General features: G+C 45.5%; 1 long non-coding RNA gene across 2 annotated transcripts; it reads right to left on the bottom strand.

The window, feature by feature from the left end:
• Positions 1 to 3,032: 3,032 nt before the first annotated feature.
• Positions 3,033 to 5,510, bottom strand: LOC112543796 (uncharacterized). 2 transcript variants are annotated; one of them, XR_003087034.3, is made up of 3 exons: positions 5,364 to 5,510; positions 4,570 to 4,681; positions 3,033 to 3,404 (listed from the first exon to the last, which is right to left on the bottom strand). It is a non-coding gene; the product is annotated as an uncharacterized LOC112543796 (long non-coding RNA). The 2 variants fall into 2 exon arrangements; XR_003087036.3 differs by having other exon boundaries at positions 5,291 to 5,465.
• Positions 5,511 to 5,568: the final 58 nt, after the last annotated feature.

The raw sequence follows: 5,568 nt of genomic DNA, 5'->3' as shown, positions 1-5,568 counted from the left end.
CTGCAAACCTCATGCCAGTGCCGGAGGACTATTGGGGACTTTCTTGCGAGTGCAATAGCCCATGACCCCATGTGCCAGCGGTCCCAAATCTTTTTACTTCATGCCCCTCTTACTCCTGACTGTCCCTTTACCCTGGAGCTGGTGCCAGGAGCAGGGCTGCAGCTCCAGGAGAGGGGATGTGGACAAGGGTAAGGTAGCAGAGACAGGGCAAAGCCAGAGCCTGACATGCAGGACTCGAAGCCAGGCCCCAGGCATGGAACCAGAAGCATAGCTGGGTAGGGGTCCCTCCCTGCCCCAAGGACATCCACTCATTCCTTTATTTTCTCCTGAAACAGTCCTCTCGGCCCCTCTAGGGAGATGCTCAACAGTTTGGGAACCTCTTTCATATGTCCTTTGCCTCTCAACCAAAAGATCCTTTTCTGTGTAGAGCAGAGTGGCAAACACTCATGATTTTGGCCCCTACTGGATCCAGTCTTGCAGTAATGCAGAAGTTGCATCTCTTGTGAAAATTTCACTCTGCAGGAGACTCCTGGGGACTCTGTCTGACTTTTTTTCCCCGCCTTCCTGACATCCTGGGGAACAGCAGCTCATCAGAGAGAGAGAGCAAGTGGAGCTCTCACCTCTCTTCTTTTGAAGCCACAAGAAGGGTTTGGGTGGGGGAAGGAGCAGAAAAGGCCTAGCAATTCCCTCCTTCCCTGCCTATGAAAAAGGGTCAATGTGCTCTCCGCTTCCATTCCTGGGCAAAGAGAGGAGAAAGTGAAGAACCCTTGAAGCTGCCAGAAGAGCAGAGATGCATTGAGGGGCAAGGGACAAATGTGGGACTAGAGCTAATGTGGTGGGTTCAGTATCGAGGTAGCGGTATGGACTTAAGGGGAGAAGCTGGAAACTCAGCTCCATTCAGCAGAATTTTATGCAAATCTTTATAATTTGATCCCAATTCACTCGTGTCACAGAGTTCATAATGATCACTTCCACTGGAGTCAGGGAAGGAGCGATCGACCATCAAAAGATCGACTAAAATTCAAAGGATTCTATTGTTTTTAAACCTTGCATGGTGACAAGTTTCAGAGAGGCAATCATGTTTGTTTTTGAGGAGTCTTGTGGTATCTTAAAGACCAACTCATTTATTTGGGTGTATGTTTTCACGGGTTGAAACCCACGTTATCACCCCCACCTTTTGGGGTTGGCAATACTACAATTACTGATCAATTCTCAAGGTTTTGTTTGGCCTCTGTTGAGAAGTTCAAAGCAAGGAAACTATTGAATCCATTCTCTGGGATTTCCTTATAATTTCTACTTTCTGATCCCTTGTCAAGACATCACATCTCCCATAGCCAGCCAAGGAAAAGCATCTGTTCTTGTGCACTGTGTGTGGAACTGTGTAGTGCCCTGATGCCCTGAGGACTGTGGCTTTTTGTTCAGCACAGCTGGTAGTTCTCTCTAGGCAAGAAGTGGTGGGTGCAAATACTTCATGTGCTCTTCCACCCTCAGGCCAGTCAGGAGCATGAAGATGTCCTGGCCCCGCCCCTTCCTCCAGAGGTCCCTCCCCTTCTGGGGTGGCCCCCTCCCTGTCTAAAATTATTGCCCACCCCTGCTCTACTACCTGCTCTTTTGCTGGGCTGTAAGTGACAGTCTTAGTCTTTTAGACTGCAGGGGAGCAGCCTCTCAGCCTGGATTAACATACTTGGGCTAACAGGGCTTAGGATAGATCTCTAAAAATAGCTGTATCGAGAGGGCTTTGAAGTTAGCTCAGGTTAGAGGTCAGGTGTTGGAGCCCATCCTATTCCCCAGACTTCAGAGTCTGAGACACAATGTCAGCGCTCTGTCTAAACCGCTATTTTAAGAGTGTTAGTATGAACTCTGTTGAGCTGGGGCGGGAAGCTCACTCACCCTCTGTCCAAAATGTGGTGTAGATATACCTCAGGAGAGCTGGGCATGGGGCTTACTGACCTAGCAATAGAAGGCTATCCTCCTCCCTCCTAGGCATCCCGGGAGGGGAGGTGGGAGAAGAAGCTGAGAACTAATAACCATTTATGTGGGGTTTTGTTCCAACACACGTGTCAAAACAGCTTTACTTGCACCAGCTAACTGTGGTCCCTAACGAACCACTTGTCAGCTTGGGACAGCCAGAGTATTCTCCCATTCATTCCCTGGCTCTCCCCCAACATACCCTTGTGGCAGAGGTTGATGGGAGGAAAATATAGGTGCTTTACAGGTAGGCACAAGTTCAACACTTTGCCTGCTGGGGAATCTCCAAGAGGGGATTCTGCTCCCTTTGCACCTTCAGGGAATGATAAAGAAAGTAGAATAGGATAAAAAAATTTACCATAAATCAGCAATTGTAGCCCTCTGAACTTACTGAAATAGCCTGAGCACTGAACATATTAAGAGAATAGATGCCACTCATGTACTGAACGCACTTCCCACCCACACAGCTCATCATAGGTGCTGGTATTAGAGGTGCTAGCACACCCCCTGCTTTGAAGTAATAACAACCCATACACGTGGTTTCCACCTTCAGCACCCCCCAATATAAAAATTGTTCCAGCAGCACTACAGCTCATTATGGGGAGAGCCAGGAGGGGAGAAGTAACTCTCACTACCATTCTGTTCCCCCAAACCCTGGTTAGAAGTGAAGATGCCAGTATTGGATCTACGTTTTCACCTGGAAGAGATGCGAAATTAAAAGGGGGACAGATCTTCCATCTGCTTTCTTTCTTGCACATGAAGAAAAAAACCAGTCCAACTGGACATCCACTATCAAGTATTGCTGCCTGCTCCTCTAGATAGAGAACTCACTGAGTGGTGAGCCCCTGTTGGTGTTCACATTATTTCACTTTCTTTCTTTTCTTGCACACTTTTTCACACATGCACACGGTTAAAAAGGAGGCCAAGTGTCAGCAGTTAATGAGTGGAGACTTAGGCTTATGTGTTGTCCTCATGATAGAAGAGAACGGGCAAGAAGAGGATGGCAAAGGAACCGTAAAACATTTCCAATGTCCCATTAGAAGTATACACAAAAGATAAAATAGCCCAGTCTATATTTTCTTTTATTCAGAGCTTTTCAGGCCCTTCCATTTGAACCATGCTGTGAGAAGTCAGAGACTCACTACCTTCTTCACTCATGGATAGACAGGAATCTCCAATACTTCCCCATTACATGTATAAGATTTAGAGGCTGGACTTGCTGTTTTCTCTGCAAAAGGTGGGAGGAGAAAAGAAAATCCAGAAAAAATTCAGCGAGTGGCAAACATGCAGAATTTGCCTTTCTCTAGGGTTACTCTCTTAAATTTCTCCAGGATACATGACAATCTGGCCCTTAGTAATTGAGGAAAACTATTCTCATCACATTCAAGGACCAATTTCCACACTGACAGCAGGATCATGAACTATGTATTTTTCCACTGGAAAAAAAAAGAAACTCATATTATTTCAAGGATCTAGTGTGAATCAGTGAGCAACAAATCTCATTGGTACATGTTAATCCCAGTTGCCACTTGAACTACTTAGGGTATGTCTACACTACCCCGCTAGTTCGAACTAGCGGGGTAATGTAGGCATACCGCAATTGCAAATGAAGCCCGGGATTTGAATTTCCCGGGCTTCATTTGCATAAGCGGGGCGCCGCCATTTTTAAATCCCCGCTTGTTCGAACCCCGTGCCGCGCGGCTACACTCCATGAGGAGTAACGGTAGTTCGAACTAGGAAGCCTAGTTCGAACTACCTAGTTCGTGCCGCGTGTAGCCGCGCGGCACGGGGTTCGAACGAGCGGGGATTTAAAAATGGCGGCGCCCCGCTTATGCAAATGAAGCCCGGGAAATTCAAATCCCGGGCTTCATTTGCAATTGCGGTATGCCTACATTACCCCGCTAGTTCGAACTAGCGGGGTAGTGTAGACATACCCTTAGTAATTTGCAGTATCCTGTATCTGAGAATGCAAGACCCACCAAGAAATCCCTCTGCAATTATTCAGCTAGTTTAACACAAATCCATAAAATATTCTGGCTAGATGTGATATTGGCCTCATATGACTACCTTATGTTTGTGAAACAGGAGAATCTATTTGGGAGAGGAGCATTGAACTTACGTCATTTAACTCTTATATGCAACGTATTATGTCCCGTGTATTCTCTCCAGCTCAAGGAAATAGCATTGGGATTTAACATAGTGTCAGTGAAATTGGTTAAGGGAAAAAAACTTCATTTTTATTAATAAAATAAACATTCAGGTTTCCATTGTTGTATAAAAGGCATAATAAGAAGCACTGCCAGCTTTCTCTGGCAGTATTCCAGGGCATTCTTTTGGACAAACGTCACTGCAAGATACAAGAAAACACCCTTCTTATCACTTAATATGGCACGGACCCTCCCCCCCACTATAAAGAATGGTTACTGAAATGATAACATTCCAACACCATCACACTGCTTAACAAGAAAAACAATATTTCATCTTGGTATTAGACATAATTTCTGCATGCACCCATTACCAAACTGGTCCCCTTCTCATAACAATACAGTGTCATTACGGTCAGCAGCACTTTTGCTTGCGGTCTTTTGCTTTCATACTTACAGGCTTCTTTCATTTGGAAGTTATTGTCTGAAGCATCCAAAACTATTTTCAAAGGAGATATGCTGTCCAACATGTGAAATACTTATGGCAGTGTTGCTTGGTAACCTTTGGGCTAAAAATTGGGAAGAGCATCAGAGACAAATTAAGGCAATTTAAGGCCCTGGACATGATGCACCTGTGGATCCCTACTATGATACTGTTGTTCCGTGGAGTGACAGTAGGTTTCGGTAACAATGAATGAACAAGTTCATGTCTCTTACAGCTAATGTTTTATACTGCAGATTCAGATGGACAACATTCACCCTTGAATCATATTTTCAACATTTTCTTTGCATCCACGAATGTTAAAAAAATAATCTGATGAAAAATAAAAAAATGGAAGCTGAGATTCTGATCTCATGTGACTTCAGGAGCTGGGACCTTAGTTACTCCCCCCATACTACACTGCATGCTAGGAACCGTCATGTGCAAAAGCTGTTCTGAGATCCCTTGTCTCTCAGACAATACTGGGAGTCACTATCCCTATGGATCACACCTCCCTAGATAAAGGCAGCTGTAATCTGCCATTTTATACTATTACAGTATTCCTTGCAGATTGCTCACATTGCACTTGCCCCTCCCCCCCCCTCCCCCCCCCCCAGTTGCTAAGTTTGGTCGTCTCTTGCTGCACCTGTTCCTGCCATGTACCTTCCCTTGGGAATATGGCCTCTTCTTCACATACCTGTCTGCTTCCTGACTACCCCACACAGATTTCAAGTTACAGACACTCAAAAAAACAAAGAGGATTAGTCTACCTTAATTGCCTACTCAAGAAAACATATGGAAATGCAAGGTTTCAAGCATTCCCTTCCCTAGTGAATTCCAGATCTATGGTAAGTAACTCCCCTCTGCTATGACCATTTCAAGCCCCCCACCTTCTCCTGGCAGCAATGGTAGCTGACAGAGTCAGAGCCTTTGTGAGGTGGGCATTGGTTGCTAGGACACTCAGCGATTCAGAGA

Source organism: Pelodiscus sinensis, chromosome 7 (assembly GCF_052426305.1).
Source record: "Pelodiscus sinensis isolate ZL-2025 chromosome 7, ASM5242630v1, whole genome shotgun sequence".
Lineage (NCBI taxonomy): Eukaryota > Metazoa > Chordata > Testudines > Trionychidae > Pelodiscus > Pelodiscus sinensis.
This window is presented reverse-complemented; position numbering and strand designations above follow the sequence as displayed.